This window comes from Lepidothrix coronata, unplaced genomic scaffold (assembly GCF_001604755.1).
Source record: "Lepidothrix coronata isolate B3197 unplaced genomic scaffold, Lepidothrix_coronata-1.0 Scaffold288, whole genome shotgun sequence".
NCBI lineage: Eukaryota > Metazoa > Chordata > Aves > Passeriformes > Pipridae > Lepidothrix > Lepidothrix coronata.
The window spans coordinates 403,269-421,083 of record NW_016690468.1 but is presented as its reverse complement, the minus strand read 5'-3'; the positions used below and the strand labels follow the sequence as shown (position 1 = coordinate 421,083).

The 17,815-nt window shown below is 41.3% G+C and overlaps 1 protein-coding gene and 1 long non-coding RNA gene across 11 annotated transcripts in view; one reads left to right on the top strand and one right to left on the bottom strand.

Moving 5' to 3' along the window:
• Positions 1–505: 505 nt before the first annotated feature.
• On the bottom strand, positions 506–5,989 carry LOC108508256. Its single transcript, XR_001878346.1, has 3 exons — positions 5,264–5,989; positions 1,531–1,610; positions 506–665 (listed from the first exon to the last, which is right to left on the bottom strand). It is a non-coding gene; the product is annotated as an uncharacterized LOC108508256 (long non-coding RNA).
• Positions 5,990–6,005: 16 nt separating this feature from the next.
• LOC108508252 (roquin-1) overlaps positions 6,006–17,815 on the top strand; it is a 55,782-nt gene continuing 43,972 nt past the window's right edge. For all 10 annotated transcript variants that reach the window (XM_017836897.1, XM_017836903.1, XM_017836902.1 and 7 more), the window contains exon 1: positions 6,006–6,114. The gene's annotated coding sequence lies outside the window, so the exon portion shown is untranslated. The remainder of the gene's footprint in view (positions 6,115–17,815) is intronic.

Below are 17,815 nucleotides of genomic sequence, written 5' to 3'. Positions count from 1 at the left end.
TATATATTATATAAATATATATTATAAATGAGATTTTTTTTTACAAGTCTCTTCTGAAATCCCACTAAGAGATGAGGTATCAAACATGTCTCTCTGCAATAACGTGAACAACATACTTTTTAAAAACTGCTAGAACTGAGATCTGAATAAGCAGCTACTTGAGATCCACACTAACATAAAACCACCTAAACTTGCTTTATGCAGATATTCATAACATCAGGAGTAGCTAAGGTTGGTTCTTGATTTTCCTGTGGGAACTGACAGTCCCATTTGCTGGAAGGTGCACTAGGGAAGTCTTGTATCAGGCGTTCTCAAACAAGCCAGTACAAAACTTGGAGTCTTTATGAGGGATACTAAGCAAGGATAACTCCAGGAAATCATCAGCATGTTTTCCTTTACTGCAGAAATGGGATGGGACTGTCTTACAGAGATGTAAAGACAGTCCTACTTTTTTCTTGTAGTAAGAGGGGTTTCCCTGGGAAATTCAATTGGAAAAATTACCCTGCAGTTTACTCATAATGCATTTACTGTAACTTGCACGAGTGTGGAGGAACACAAGGTCTAGTGGCTGGAACAGGAGACCAGACCGTGGGTTTATTCCTCATCTTGCCACTGCTGGCTTTGTAAACCTGAGAAGTTTCTTAACCTTTACAATTCAGCTTCCCCTGCAAAGTGAGAGCAAGGCTGTGGTTTTACATGCAGCTAAACAAAGGTATTGCTGGAGAGAAACTGTGCTGGCTGTATCGCCCTCTCTGTCTCTTATTTCCCTCAGTTTTACTGTACACAAGGAAATCTGCCAGAAAGGAACAAAAATTACATTGCTAATTTAGGCAGTTTGAGGTTTTATGCACATACACACACACTGGAATTCTTATAAAACATAATTGTCTGAATAGTTTAGCATCTCAATTCATCTATTACCTTCCTAAGTAAGCTCAATAAAAGGCTGTTGTAAAATGTGATGCAGCAGTGTTATGAAGGAAAAGAACTAGTTTCAATCTAAGTACTGCTGGAAGAAGGAAAGGAAATAAAGGATTGTAGTTGTGCTTTTCTGTTAAGACAGAATAAATAGAAAAGGAAATAAATCAAGGAAATGCAAGATAAAGAGGTGGCAGCATATGGCACTTGGCTGCTGCCTCCGCCTGGGGGTGATTCAGAAGCCAAGCAGATGGTGATTTCAGCAGAGGGCACCAGAACAACAGGGATGTGCTGTGGTACTGTGCCTGTGCCTTGCTCTGCCTGGTGGGTCTACACACCTGCTAAGCTGCAAAGTCTTGTACTTTATATTGCTTCAAAATTTTTGTCACACAGAGAGAGATGTATTAAATGTCAGTGGAAGCTCTGGGATTGAAGCTAAGCAGGAATTACATGTAAGCAAAAAGGCAGTAAGTAGCAGAATGAGAATCTGGGGCATATACCCTTGAGCCAGCATTCTGCATCCCTAAGCACCAGCGGGAGAAGGAGGAGGAGGAGATGGGACACTTAGGTAAGTGAAACTTCTAATGAGAAATCATTGAGGTTTCTTATTACCTCCCTTATAATTTCTTCTTTTTCCACAACAGCTGCAACCAGAGGGTATATTTACATAGATCTTTTGCATTCCGAGTAGCCTGAAAATACAAACATTAATAACTGCATGGAGAGTTTGCAAATTTATTATGTACAGCATCAAAGAACTGTAAAAAGTTTTCAATGAGATGTTTGGCAGGTTTGCAAATTGAATGTTTGGGAGAGAAGCAGTCATGGAGGAACTCTGATTTTACATATATGCACTTTACATTCCTGTAGATCCTTCAGGATTCTCTTGCACAAAGGAAATCTAAATCTTGCCTCTTATGGTGGAGACACTGAACATGTCCTTCCACAGAGGAAGGCTCTACTTTGCTACCATCCTCTTGTTTTCAAATAAACACATATAACAACCTCTAATAGTTGCATCTGCATCCAATAGGCTTGGATATTCAGCATACTCTTTAATAAATATTGGAATTTTTTGAAATGATTACGTTGGACAGATATGGTCTTCTGCTTTTGTCAGTGGAATTTTATAAAAGTGCAGGAATTTAGGTTTTGTTAACGAGATGGTCAAGCACATACAAGTGCTAAAGATTTTCTTTTTTGTTTTGTTATCTGTGGTTTACATGCTTGGTAGTTTACATTCACACATCTTGGCTGTGTGAATTAACAAGGACATTTTTTACATACTTGCAGCCACCTGGAAAAATACGTCATCCTTGTCTTTCATTCTGATATCACAGGTTTCAAAATGAGAATTTTTCCATTATTATCAGCTTTACTGCTCACGTTGGTAACTAAAACAGCAAAGTGAAACACTGCCAACACATTTTAAAAATCTGTATTTTTTTATAAAGACAGCTATTCGGGTAGCACAGTTCTATATCAGTTTTATATGAAAGAGCAGTATAAAAATTGAATGGTGAGATGACACCATTCGACAGTTACACTGGTATTTTACCTATTTCTCTCGGTCATACCAGCTAAAATGAGGAGTCATTTTTAAGGCATAATCTGAAGAACATTACTAGAGTGGCCACAAATGTCAAATCCTAGAACCATGCCTACACATTATCCCCTCTTGGATGGAAAAACAAAAGAAAAAAAGGAATTTAAAATTTAGACTGTATGTGGTAGAATCAAACTAACTCCTGTGGCTTTTTAAGCATGTCATGCAGGAAGAAATGCTGTGTAACTGGAGAAAGCAGACATTAAAACTAATCTAGATACCTCATGGGAGCAGCTCCCAAGGAGAGAACAAGCTCACCTACAAATTTCTGAACTTTTAGAAAACAGAATAAAGAATAAGCATTAGAAGCATTAGAAAAGTATGACTGATGGAGGTGTAAAATGGAGTTTGAGAATTAAAGTTGCAGTGAGTGTTACATAATAAGAACCATAGGCCATTTCAGGTCCCACTTCTTTAAATTTCAACAACTGCAGTAACCTATGTTGTAATACTGCAAATTATTGTTAGCGTGTTAATACTGGTGATGGAATTAAATGCTGAGGGAAAACATAAACTACCTGAAAACTAAAAGCTTTCCACAATACAGGAACTATACACAGGAACCAAGTATAGAAAGTGGCAGAAGTCTCCAGACTGGATTATTAAAACCCAGACTGAACAGAACACTACCTGCTAGAAACTAGGAAGTATCAGGATGTCCTCAGGCCTTGACCATTTCTAGTTTCTGTGACTTTAAACCAAGGTTTAAAGAACACTGGCCATCTTCTGCTTCTGCTCACAACACTGATAACTCCAGCAAGGGTCACATTTCTGTGTAACATTTAGGAGAGGAGCCTGCAAAGGATGGCTATTATTGGTTGGAAATTTTCTGTGGTATAGAATCTCAGACTGGTTTGGGTTGGAAGGGGCCTTAAAGGCTATCTCATTCCACCCCCTGCCAAGGGCAGGGACACCTTCCACTAGCCCAGGTTGCTCCAAGCCCCGTCCAACCTGGCCTTGGACACTTGCAGGGATCCAGGGGCAGCCACAGCTTCTCTGGGCAACCTGTGCCAGGGCCTCCTCACCCTCACAGGGAGGAATTTCTTCCTAATATCCCATCTAACCCTGCCCTCTGGCAGGTATGTAGAGTTTTAAACTAGAGTAATAGGGTGAAGAGAGTACTTAAATTGATCTAGAATAACATGCAAAGATACTGTTTAATAGGTCATTTCCAAGAGAGAGGACTGATTAGATAAGCATATAATGATTCAGATTTGAATTTTATTTTTTAAATTTTTTAAAATTACACTGCAGTTTGCCAATTGGTTATATGAAAGACGGTGCTTCGGGACAAAGACTCTTACATTATTTATACAGCCATTAAGAACAAGTAGTATGAAGGTTTCATTGAGGCATTGTAGAAAGTATTACAATGCCAATATAATGATAAAAATATAATAATGTACTAATGTGTGATTATCTCCAACTTACAAATCTGGGTAAGTATAATATTCTTGATTAAACTGTTCATTCAGCTACTTAATTTTGTGACAATGGTACTAAGGATTTTGATGTTTACATTGCTTGTTTTAGATTTCTCTTGGTGGATTTTTAAATTTTTCCTGTTAATCTTTTTGAAGCAACAATAAAATAGTCATAATGCTTAAGACTGACATTTCCACGTTAAACTTCCCAATTTATCATAGAATCGTACAATGGTTTGGGTTGGAAGGCACCTTAAAGCTCCTCTGGCTCCAAACCACCTGCCATGGGCATGGACACCTTCCACTAGACCAGGTTGCTCTAAGTCCCATCCAACTTAGCCTTGAACACTTCCAATTTACACTTCTTTTGTAACTCACACTAAGGCTTTTGCTAAGTTAAAGGTGGTATTTGTAAATATATTACCTTCTGGTGGTAAGAAAATATGGTAAGAAAAGTCAGCTTTCAGAAATTAATAGCTGTTCTTAATAATGTTATTTAAGCTTGATAAGCACTAGGCTTGTTTTGGTGGACAAACCTAAATAATAGAGATGATTTCTACAGTAAAATGGATAGTTATTACCATCACATTTCTTGTAAAATTAACACGAAAATCTGCCTGTGGTCAGTGCAAGAGTCAGAAGTAGGAGCTGAAGAGTAACCTCCCCTGTGTAGTTTTTCCTTGTGTGTAGGAATTTAGCTCTGTGATTTATTTCTATGTTCTATCTGGATGTCATGACCCAGCTTCCTTTTGCAGGTTGCTGTCTTGGGTCTCTGGCTCTGGGCCTGGATACTTCTGACCTGACGTTGCTCTGTTTAAATTGTATTTTGAGCTCATGCGACGCTGCAGTTCGGATACTGAACTGATAATACACTGTGTGCTCCTCACGGTGTTACAAACTGAAAATAGAAATAGTGATTCCATACCCAGCATCCCACACAGTGGCCTCACACCAGGATTGATCCCACAGATCTGGGCACAGACATGACAAAACACCTGGGCAGTAAGACGGGGACACTGAACACTATTTTTGGTCTTTAATTTGAAAAAACATGTGGATAAATTCCTTAGTATTTTACACCATATTCACATTCTTGTAAATGGGCATCAGGTCGATGCTACCTTCAAATAACCTGATGGCAAATAATTAGCTGTCGTAACATTTTAAAACTATCAGTCGGTACGTGCTAAGTAAATGCTACGACTCATTATGAATACCTGTAAGGCATTTTATAAGGATTTAAAATTTCTTCAGTATTTCAACTATTTCTGATACTGCCATACCGGAAGGCTTGGTGGGTCCCCAAACACCTTACCTGTGGTGTTGTTAAAGCTGAGGATGATTTCAGTGGGTCCTGCAGCAAATAAAGCTACGGGGGACCTTCTCCAGCAGCGAGTCCAGCTCTGCTCCTTCCCCTGGGGCTGGTGGGCAGAGCGGCGAGGGCTTTGCCCTGAACGGCCGCCTAAGCGGGAACAGCTTAATTTGTGTTATTTTCCCTTTAAGTTAGAAAATTACCCAGCCCCAAGCTCTTAGGTGTGTTGGCGTGAGGCAGTGGCAGCGGGGAAGATGAGGGGAACCGCAGCGCTCGCAAACACAGGAGCATCCTGAGGGAGAGAAAATGGCGGGCGGGGGCCCTCGGGAGGCTCCCAACACACAGAGCACTCCTCAGGCGGCACTCGGCGTGTGAAGAGCCGCGACCTCCACCCCGATACCCGTCTGAGCCCGCTAGCGATGAGAAGATGAGGTGACAGAGCGAAAAACACCCCAAAATGGCGAGAGAGGGCAACGGGGAGGTATACCGGCCCTCACAGACCGCCAGACGCCCTCTCGGCCTTGGGTGACAGTTCCCCTGCCCAGCCCAGCCCTCACGGCGCTCCAGCCCGTGACTCGGCTGTTTCTCCCTGCCCCGCCCCGGCTGCTCGGGGGAGGAGGGCGCAGGAAGGGGAGGGCGATGCGGGGAGGGAGGGAAGGAGGGAGGCGGTGAGGGGAGCAGCCGACGCACAAGATGGCCGCTGCTGGAGCGGCGGCGGCGGGGCGGCGGCGGGCGATGGCGGCGCTGCCCCGGGGCCCGCGGGCACTGCCGGAGGAGCAGCAGGGCGCTGTTTCAGCCCCCGTGTGCCGGAGCTGAGGGGGCCGGTGGGCGCTGCGGGGAGCCCGGCCCGTGTGGTGAGTGCGCCGGCTCCGCCGCGGGGTGCAGGGAACAATGGGGCGGGAGGGCTCTGCCCGCCTTGCCGGGGAAGGAGGCGGAGGGGCGGGCGCTCGGACGAGCTGATCTCTAGAGGTGCCTCACAACGCTGACAGTTCCGTGGTTCTGTGCCTCGCCGGGCCTCAGGCTCCTTCAGGGCTCGATTTCCGAGCGCCCCGGGCAGGCGGGGAAGGACCGCAGGTCTCTGTGCCCGGCGCAGGGAAGGCGGAAGGCGTCTGGGTCCGGGCTGGGGGTGGGGAGAGGCGGCATCGCCTCAGGCTGCGGCGGCCGAGGGACAGGCGGCTTTTGTGTGTGCCCTGCGACTGCTGTTGTTTTTCTGCGTGCCTAGAAAGATAAGAAAACTCATCCCCGTGTCGTGTTGAACCACAGCGATGCGGGAATTAATACCCCCCGTTCTCGGGACAGCCCCCCTCCCCTGGCCGTGGCTCTTTTGTCTGTGGCGCCTGAGGGAAGAGCGAGGTGGCCTCGGCTCCCTCTGCATGGGGACAAACCGTGGTGAAACCGCACAGGAACTCCCCTGACTTTCACTAATTTTTCCACCCTGGCGTTGTTTTGGCCATTGGATTCCGGGGCGAGGGTGGGTAAGGTTTCATACCGGGAGCGTGGTGGTGGTGTAGCTGCATTTTAATGTGCTTTAGTGGTTGGGAATGTCCTGGTGTCAGGTTTTGTCCTCAAAAGCCATTTTGAGGCCTGTGCTGTTTTAGAACAGGGAACTGATGCCGGGATTTTTTCCTCCTAGGAACTGGGAATGTTGAATTTTCCTCCACATGCCTTTTCCCTCAGAGTAGCTCTCTTATTTTATTAATTTCAGTCAAGTGTGAATGACAAATTACCTGTCCCTCTGCTGGTAGCTACTGTTTTCTAGATGTTTTTGCCATATTGAAAAATGGCTGAAGTGGGTAAAAAAAATTGAAAAATTTACAGAAATTATTAAAAAGTTCAAAGTAACCTGGGCTGTGGCTGAGCTGCTTTAATCATTGTAACTGGTTTAGCAATGCTGTTGTCTAATGACTCTGCTGGAAGAGAAATGCAATTGTTAACTTCACCATTTATATTTTATTCACATGATATGGCCACAGAGGTGTTAGATAACACAGCAGTACTATGAAGCAGAAATTAATGTGATCCTAAATGTACCTTTTTTTACCCTATTCAGCTTTATAAGGATATGGAGGGCATTAATTTTATCAGCTATAAATGTCTGTATTGCTGCGTTGGAAGTCAGTGGAGCTAATAAGAGACTTCATAGCTGTATAAGTAACCCACATTCCAGGTGCAGTGTGTACCTTATTGACAGTTTCTAAGCTTTACCAGGAGCACCATGGCTTTCTTCAGTGCATTGACACTCAGTGCTGATATGAAATTATGGTTTCCACTAACATAAATAGAAGCAGACGTTATCAGGCACCTTTTCTTTTCCCAGCGATAGCTTATGGCTTTGCCTTCCTGTCCCAGAAAAGGGTCTGTCAAAGCAGACAGCTTGACAGGCTGCTTGGAGGGAAATTTAGAAACACAGTTACCATCAGTACAGTCTGTTTTGACAACCAGAAACTTGAGTGGTGAGCTTGTCAATCACCTGTGAGCAGCAGGAGCCTTGATGGAGATGAGTGGGAAGTTACTTCTGTGGTTTCTGGTGGTTTGTTTGTTTTTGTGGGTTTTTTATCAGCTCTGTATCCAGACTAGCTTAGTTCAAAGCAAAATATTTTATAAATTTACAATGAGATGGTTGTATGCGGATAATTTAAAAAACTGGTGTTCCAGTGAACAGATGAATGTATGAATCCGGAAATTGTAGACATTAATAAGGCAAGGTTTAATTTAGGGGCATCTTGAGACTTGTGTATTATTATATAAAAGTGTTCCTGCTAAAGCAGATGAACAGAACAGGATTGCTTTTGGAAACTTCTGCTGTGATGCCAATGATTCACCAGCAGTCTGGGTGGAAGCCATTATCAATCTTGTTGAATTAAGCATCACAGAAGCTGAGATTCAATGAGAGTGTGTGTTAAAATAGTGACTTAATTTTTTACGTAAAAAACAGCATTTCGTACAAACTTACAAAAATGCTGGTTTGTAGGTTGTGGGTGATGCTGATGGTGGTTACCTGTGATAATGATGGCAAAGACTAACATCCCGTTTAATTAGAGTCTATATCTCATAACTAAACAGTGCTGTAAAAGGGTATTTGATGGTACTGAGGGAATTGACCTTTCCCAGTCTGGAATATGTAATGATAGGAATGAAAATTAATGTTTTTATTTTATTTTGTCACCAAGAATTATAGTTTACGTGCTGGATACCTGGGAAAAAATGTTTCATCCATTTGAAAGAACTTGCGTAATCGTAGCTTTCAAACAATATAAAGTGTGAAGCTGGACTAGAAGGAGAAAACTCACCTGCATTTATTCTCCCAAACTTCCCAAGCATCTCAAAATAGTGATGCAGCAGCCACTATGAGACATCTTTAAGTAGGTGACCTTTATAAAACTTTTTAATTTTTTGCAGAACCTGCTCGTTGTTTAAAATTCCCTTCCCCACCGAATCATTTTGCAGGTGAAAATCTGTGTGGTTTTTTGGTGGTTCTTCCCACACCCAGTAAATCAGGTGGTTGTGTGCTGGACCATCCTAAGTATTACTGGCTGTTAGGCCAGGAAAACCAATGTGTCTCAAAGTACATGAGAGATAAGCCATAGGGGAATTTGTAATTTGAAGTTAATGCCCTGAACTGCACTTGGTAACGAATATGAAACCATTCTCACACAGAAATAAAGATATAATATGGCCCTGTTGTGAAAGATCATTGTATAAACATGCTGCACCAGCCGAAATTTCAGCGTGACCTTCAAGATTCCATGTAGGCTCTGTTACAGTAACGCAGCCTGAAGTCGAGGGACTGTGATAACTGAGAAGGAAAACCACAGATGTTTACTTACGTTAAGTTACTTTCCTTTCAGCACAGAGATTCCACGGTGAACAGTGAATTAGGTGCAGTTCCCATCACTGAGTGTGACCACTTGTTTTTCTCAAGAAGCATCTCTCGATGGTTATCATTTGCATCAGTTTCATTTTCTTGGTTCATAGTAAAAGTTGAACTGGTATTGGATTTCCAAGGACCAGCTGATTTCTGAGGAGATTTTTTTGGTTGTGGAAATGCGCTAACAGGCAAGAAAGCGAGAAAGTCTTGTCAGCTTCTTGTAAATAGATTTTTTTGGTATAAAAATAATTTCTGGTTAGAGGGCTTGAGGAAATAGCTTTCCTGTTACTGCGTGGTAGCAACAGGTTGTGTTGCTATCAGCTGGAGAAGGATGGTAGTTTTGTGATAGAAATACCAAGATTTCTAAATCATTTGCTGTAAATGTGTGTGGTCAGAGGCAGCACCAGTTGTGCACTGCTCTGTGTTGGAATGTCTAGAGAGGTGTGTTTCATGCAAGTGTGATGTGTGTCCCCCACCTCCCATTAAGATTTCTTTCTAATGCAGTGAGAGGGAAGGCAGCAGCACATGGTCTAAGGAAAATTTCAGCAAGTAGAGATGGCTTATTGTATATATCAGAGAATACATACACACACACACAGACCTGGACATCCAATGCAGACTATTACATGAAAACTTATGCCCTGCATGCTGGGTTGTGTTTTTTTCCCCTGAAAGTAAAGTATCTCAGGAAGCTTAAGAACCATGTGTAGAAAAAAAATGTCTCTTTGTGACTTGATTGTTCAAAATAGGTAAGGGCACACAATGTTAGCTGCATTGTTAAAATGAAGAATTATTAGGAACGTGGAGAAAGATCTTCATATGAGAAATAATGAGGAGGAGAGGGGAGGCAAGGCAGAAGATGATTGTTTTTCCTCTTCTGCTACATAGGAAATGGAGGATATGCAGTTAAACTGAAAAGTAGGGGAAGGCTGGCTGAAGGAACCTATCTTTCATTTGCCTCACATAGTTTGTGACAGAGTTGCCATGTAATTTGATACAAAGAATCAAATTTCTTTGAGAAGAGAGTATTTGTGTCAGGGAATACTGTGGTGAGCCTGGAGTTCAGTGTCACAGAAAATGGAGGCTTTATTGACAATTATGCCTTCCAGCCATAAAGTCACTGAAACCACTGTAAGGACACGTTGTTCTTGCTGTATAGGCCCCTCTCACTACTGATTTCTTGCAAATCCACTTCTTTAAAGCATTATTTCTCAGTTGCACAAATATTTGGCACTTGGGTATGTGTTATGTTAATCTGAGACAGGACTGTACTTCAGCTACGGGACAACTGAAGAAACAAAGCCTGTGGTGTGGCTGAGTGACTACAGTGTGCTATTCTGGGAAAATCTAGATCTTGCAGGTGGTTCCTGATTTCTTTCAGTTTGTTTCTTGTTTTAACAAGGACAGTCAGGCAGGTCTCACCCCTCTACTATCCTAGTTTAATAAATATTTTTAAAATTATCTAATTAACTACTCTTTAAAAGCAGGCTGTTAAATTAAAATCCGGGCATTCCAGACGTCATTATTTTTCAGGATGCTCCTGTGTTGATCAGACGCTGTGAGTATAAGCCTTGAAAGTTGAGGTATGGTTGGTTTTAAACCTGTTCTTGATAATAAAATGCTGCTTGATCAGCTGATGGAGCAGGAGTGCTTGTGACCTGATTCTAAATGTCTTCTCAGCACTTCCTCCTGAACTCCTTTTGAGCAATCACTTCAGTTCAAACAGGGAGGAAAATGAAGGGTGTTCAGTTACAACTTTTAACTTCCCTACTGTTTTCAAAGGAGAATCTTGTCTCTGTTGTGCATTGGAGGTCTTCAGGGACCTGCAACTAATTATTTTTGATAAATTGTGGCAGGCAATATTGGACCCCAACTCAACTATCTCTTGGCAAAAGGAGTGAGGTTCAGGGAAGGCATTGCAAAATGAATCAATTGAAATTCATGCCAAGGGGGATGGTTTTAATTACCTACTTATTAATAAACCAGCTTCTGTGGAACACTCCCAGTGTTCAGCGGCATTTAACTTTCTCTGTGCTTTGTTTTTAGAGTAAACATTATTCATACTGACTTAGCACTCTTCACTTCTTGTAGCAATTGTGCTTGAATCAGTAACTCCTCCATGTCTTACTACAGTGACTGTAATGTAAATGCCCTTCAAAAGTGAATGAAATAAAACTCTTATTGTTGACTTACTTCTCCTGTAAGTCACGTTCTTTCAACTTGTTCTATCCCCACCTCCATTCCTTTTGTTACCACTTTAGAATGGAAGTCCTTCAGGTACTATTTGATGTTAGAACTGTACAAACAATGAAAGTGGTAGGACTTCCTTATCCCGTGTTTGTATCTGATGAATCTGGTACTCACAGTACGGCAAGACTAAAGTCTTTTGTCCTTTGGGGTTTAGGGCAGTTATGCAGGACTAATAATAATAAAATCTCGCCTTTCTGTTCTCTGGGAGGCTCAGCAGAAAATGTTCTCCTGTCTTTACAAGGGAACATTGTTAATGAAATCCTGAAAAATCTGCTCATGCTTGTGAGTCCAGTGAAGTAGTCACTCATCTCTGTTGGTGATGTTTCACAATTTAAAATTCCTGTTTCACTTTACAAAAACCAGGCCTGCATTTTGTGCCACAGTGAAGTGTTTGGAGTGGTTTGAGGAGATAGGAAACAGCAAGGTGTTGTCCTGCTTCACATAGGAGTTATGGAAAAAAGAGTAGGAATTGTGGAGCAAGTCTCAGCCTCCACCTCTATAAATGAAACATCTTCATATATGGTGTGAAGTATTTCTTCAGCTCTTCTAGAGCAATGAAGTCTGTTTTACAAGGCGTTTGGGCAGTGGGTTTTAGACATGTCAGAGGGGCTTCCTACCGAATGACAAAGTACCCTAATGTAAACAACAGAACTAATTAACCAAATTTGAAAGATCTTGATGAGTAGTTGTTTACTATCATACTGGAATTGTCATTGGTCACCTGCATTGTTATTGATTATTGTGTGGGTAGCCATTAATATCCAGCAATTTTTGGAAGCTGGAAAATGAGCAGCTCTTATTTAGCAGCTCCAAAGGACAGTAATTCTTGGCCTTACTTGCTTTGTAAAGGGAACGTGGATTTTAGTTCAAAAATAGATCAGAACAGGGCAAAGTGTCTCACAAATTACTAAAGCAAGTACAAAGAAAACACCACTCTGCCATGTGTCTTTCCAGACTTGAAATTATTTTTCTGTAAGGAATCTTTATATCTTTGCTTGCTAAAATGCATCCTTGTAGGATGTTTTTTCCTGGATACGCGGGTGTCTTTATCTCTCCTGTTCTCTTTAAGGATCTTTCATTCTCTGGTATTCCCTATTTTTCTTTTAATTGTTTTTTAATTTACCTTTCTTCTGATATGAGCCACTATTCAATCCAGCCAGCTAATGCAGGTAACAGAGATGGCTTATTGCCCCTTAACTTCATTTATAATTCAGACTTGCAGGATGGATTGGATGGATTGTTTGGATCATGGAGCAATTGTGGGACTCTTTGTTCTTGGACTTTGCTGGGGACTACTGAAATGTCACTGCTTCCTCTGGGAAGAGTGGTGAGAGGTTAGGGAGCATTGTTCATGGCACCCTCCCTTGTGGCCACTTTGACTGGTGCTGTAAATTTGACAGAAGAAAGACAAAAATAAGCCAAACTGGCCTCCTGAAACAGACTGGGTTAGTTAAACCAGAGGCTGCGACTCAGGCTGTCCTTCCTGTTTATGAGTCATTCTCCCATTTAATTGCATGAAAAGGCCTCCTGTGGAATTAATTAGAAGAGACATCTGAGTGCTGCAAAAAACTTTAGTTAAAATGGTGAGTTTTAATTTTAATCTCCTTTTTTTTAACAGACCCTAAGGATGGAACCCTGGACACTGTAACTTCTTTGTGAGTGATTGTTACAGGTGGGGAAAAAAACCCGTTATTCAGGAAAGTGAGAATTAGTTAAACTTTGGTTGTTTGGGGTAGACCAGACTATTTAAAAGAGTAAGTGTTTGTTGCCTTTTCCTGAACTGAAGATGTCTTTACTTCATGATTTCCTCTGGTTTTCTCTTCTGAACCATTTTAAGGATGTATTTGTATTAAGAAGCTTCAGGGAGACAAATAACTCGTTTTCCATGGATAATTGTGATTTAGTGCACAGAAAAGGTGCTCAAAGTAAGGGTTGACTGTGTTTGGAAACCCTTTGAAACATCCCATATCTGCTTTTTTTGGTAAGAGGCTGCCTATTGATAACAGGATGTGACTGGAGGTATCTGGAATAACCTAGTTCTAACTGGTGCCAGAATGCATTGGGAAACTGAGCTTTCCAGTTTTCCCTGCAGTGATGCTGCCTGGCATCACTGGCGACTCTGTCCATAGGCACAAAGGTTCTGTTGGAGTGCAACATACTTCTTGTGTTTATTCTTAGAATAATGAAGTGCAAGGCTGTGGACAAAGCTCTCCTAAACAGCCAGAAAGCAAAAAGGCACAGCCCAGTTGGTTGCAAATCAAAATAAATTACACTTGTACTAAATTTATCCGTTTTCAGTAATTATTACCAGAGTTAAGACTTACCTTCTGTTACTAGTAGGGAGAAACGTGGCAAAATTTTCATCTTTCCTTAATGTGTGGTGTTCTGTCCCATTTCTATAGGAAAGAATAAAAATAAGACTAATAAGTTGTTATCAACACTAGCACGTTGCTTTCGGGCTTTTTTTCTTTTTCTTTTTTTTTTTTTTAACATATATTCCTGTACCAGGTGTAGAAATGAAGCAGCTGAGGTATTCTGCCTTCAGTGTCAAGGTCTCTGCACCGTAGTGCGTAGGAATGAAATAGTTCCCTCTCTAGTTTTACGTGGCTTCAGCAAGCAGTGAGATCTGTAATCAGCTTTTCTGGTCACTCCTTTCTCAGTGGAACTTCTCAGTCAAATGTTTCTAACAAAGCAGCACCCAAGGATGGGTGGGGATGTCTGTGGGTGTGTTTCTGAGGAGGAACTATGTGCTCACAGCCATTTTTATGTGAGTTTTCAGCTTCACTAAACCAGTTTAGAATGGAACAACTTGAGTTCTGTCAAGCTGCATCTTGGGCACGATGTGGGTGATTTCAGGATGTAGCAGGAAGAACTGTAGTTCCCCAGAACTCCTTGGTGTCAGGATTTGAGGATGTGATGGTGTGGTGATCGCATTAGGCTGCGGGAGGAGGACGGGATGTGGAGTCAGGAATTACGAGGTATTCAAACAGTCACGGGCATATTTTAGGTAAAATCTAAAGGGAAAAAACCCCAACTAACGTTCCACTGTATCTTCCTGTGAGTAATACATGTATTCACCTGATAAATAAAAATGTTACTTGTTCTCCCCCCTGCCCCAGGAGAGGGGGGAAAAGAAAGCCCTTAGTTCATTTGCCAGCTCACGTGACAGTACTTGGGAGCCTTCAGGAAGGGGAAGTGAGTGACAGCAATCCTTTCCTTCAAGCACATCCGATAATTCATTAATGTAATTTCAGCACTTGGTGTAGCTTTTGAGAAGTGGGAATAGTCAGTCACGTTAATGTGACAAGCTGCTATGTGAGTTGTCATTACAGAATGAAAATTGACAGTAAGCCCATGGAAATCCAGTGACTGCAATATGCTAATAAATACATTTAAATACTTTGTTCTTGTTAGGTTTTGTACGTTAAAGAAAATCATTTCCTATGTCATTTTGAGGGCTTCAGTAGTGCTATTACAGCTGCCTTTGGCTTACAGATTTCGAGAATTTTCTTTTTTTGAATTGTTTGTCATTCAGTTTTAGCTTACTGTCATTGCTTTTATTCAAAAAACTAAGTGGCTAAATACAGGAATGTGTAAAGGGATATTGACTGCATGGGTGGTAATGGTTTACATGCCTAGTTTTCCCTTCCTATGCCTTATCGTATTTTTGGATAATTGCTATTTAACCAGGGGCTTATACAGCACAAGTCAGAAGGAATTTAAATTATCAAGTCATGCAAATATTGGCTGTACAAGGCTGGCTTGTCATTTATCCTGACTTGGTCTACAGCAGTAATGGTGTGATTAGAACAGCTAAGTTCTAAGACTGTAAAAGAAGGAAATTTGAAAAATGGAATTATTTTTCTGTGTAGTCCCTGTGTGCAGTAACTGTAAAAGGTGGATTAGATGTACCCTCAAGGAACTGGAATAGGGAATATTGCAGTCAGGGGTGTCAAGGCTCAGACACTTGTGCTCTCAGTGCAGTGGTGGGTTGTTCCTGGTGGGCTGTGGCCACTTCAGGAAGGAGATTGTTAATGGAAATTAATTCAAATGAAGTACAGAGTTGTTGACTTTGCACCTGCTGTTACTTTCTGAGCATATTCCAGTCTTATCTTATGATACTGGACTTATCCAAGTATCATAAGATAAGACGTATCCAGTCCAGTATCTATGACTGAGGTCTAATCTCCTGTGGATAAGGTTCATTAGCAGAAGTTTACCCTCTGCTTTTAGAAAGGCAGGCTGGTTCAGCTTGCTGTGGAGAGCTGTGCACTTCATGTTAGTAGAGCTCTGGCAATAGTCTGTGAGATTGTGTGCTGTGTATTTTTTATTTTCCATCTTTCCAGGTGCTAATACTGCTGTAATACAGTTGTAATATCTTTTAGAGATGAATATGTCTTTGAGGACTGGGAATGAGAAAATCGTTCTTCATGGACTGCTCCGTTTAGGACAAATTTCATGCAAAGTAAGCAGTAAATAAGAGAACTTTTGTTTTAAAAGACAGAATTACCTGTCTGAAGTAGAACTGTTTTTACAAGTCCTGAACAGCAGAATTCATTAAGTGGGCACTGGATTTTAATAGGTGACTCCCAGGATTATCGTATTTTGCCCTCTTGCTTGGATGATTTTCAAGTTATGTAACTTTAAACTTTTATAACCAGGGTTATAATTCAAAACCTCTTTTCAAGAGGATGTAGGATACTCTTTTTCCCAGTTGAATTCAGGTTCCTGCCAAAAGTAAATATACCTCTCATCCATTACTGATAGGAGGGTCAGTGGGATATTGGAGGCTTGGATTTTTTCTCTAATAAATGAGTATCTTGCATTTTTTGCTGTACTAAAAAAAAAGAAAAGGCATTTCATTTTTGTGGTTCAGCTGGAGATGTTTGTTATTGGTTAAGAGTAGGTGTTTAATGGAAACCCTGAGACTGGAGCCTTTTGTTTCCACTCACTAAAACCACGAGTACTGTTTTTAATGATCTTGTAAAGCTGTAAAGAAAAGATGCTATTTTTATAAATCTGGAAGGTGAGACTTAACACCAAAGCTGCAAAATATTTAAGGGTGGGATTTTTTTCTTATGATTGAAGGTTACATGAAAAGTCTCATTCAAAAGGAGTACCTTGCCCTGGGCTATTTCTGGCCGCTGGAACTGCTCTTTTTAGCAATGCTACAAATTGAATCACCGACTGCCAGTAGCATTTAAAGCAAATGAGGCTCAATTACATTCTGAGTCAGAAGTACCTGCATTAACCTGCTTTTCAGCAATAGTTGTGTGACCTCTCCTGCTGATACTTAAAAGACTTTAAGCCCTGTGTGAATGGCAATTTAACACCGCTGAAAAGTGATGAGCAGGTTTTTCAGTGCTGAATAGTGTTTGGATTTTTACAACAAAACTATTAGAGGCGTGGAGAAAATCTTGAATAGTACGTTTAGTAGCTAATTTTTTATTTATGCAACTGTTAACAAGGGAGCTGAAACTCTCTGGGCTCGGTGCCATTTCCGCAACAAGCTGCCTCTTGACCTTGGATGACTCCAGAGCTCTAGTGTAGGCTAGGTTGTGTTATTAAAACACAATTGTGTCATGGAAACAAGCAGAATAGTAATCTGTGAAACTTATGTTCTTTATCTTAATATTCCTGCTATTATTGCCAGCGAAGCTACTATAGGACTCAACAAAGGAGGATATCTGGCTTTGTTGAGTCCTGTAAGCTGTTTTTGTATCGACTGTTGTAGCATTTACATGATGGCTTCCTTATTTGCAGCTGGGCTCTAGGAGCTGTAAGGAAACATGAGAGTTATGAGCTGCTACAGCATTCTTTCATCTTCTCCAGTCAGCACTTTGTTCAGTGCTCTAACCACGAGCAAAAGGATGGGTTTGACAGTATTTGCATGACTTACACCATTGAATGTTGGTTAAACCTAGCTGTGAAGCATTGTTTTTTGAAACATGCATAATTTTGGGGTGGATTTAGTATAAAGGAACAATTCCACAGGTTGTTATTGCTCATGTTCCTTATTCCATTTCACTTACTCTCATCATTCCAAACTGTTAGTCTAGTCGTCCTTATGTTAGGATTGCTTAATAACGTTTAAATGTCTGGTTAAAATTCGGCCAATACTTTAGTTAATAAAGAAATACTTTAAAATCTGTGTTGCCCAGGTTGTGCCCAAACAAGCTGTTTATGAAACTACACCTAAAAACTTGACAGATCTGTCTTGTTGCTAAAAAAGGCTGGTTTGAAGTTTCTTTTGTCTCTGCTTTCCTCACTCTTTCCCTTGTGTTTCCAGGACTGCTTGACCATTTAATAGATCTGAAACATCTTTTGGAGGCTGTTAGAGGCTAATGTGGGAAGGAAAGGAATTTGATTTTGACAGGCTTAGGTCCTTGGCATGGATAATGCAGGTCAGATCTAGAGCTGTCATGGGAGTACTTTCT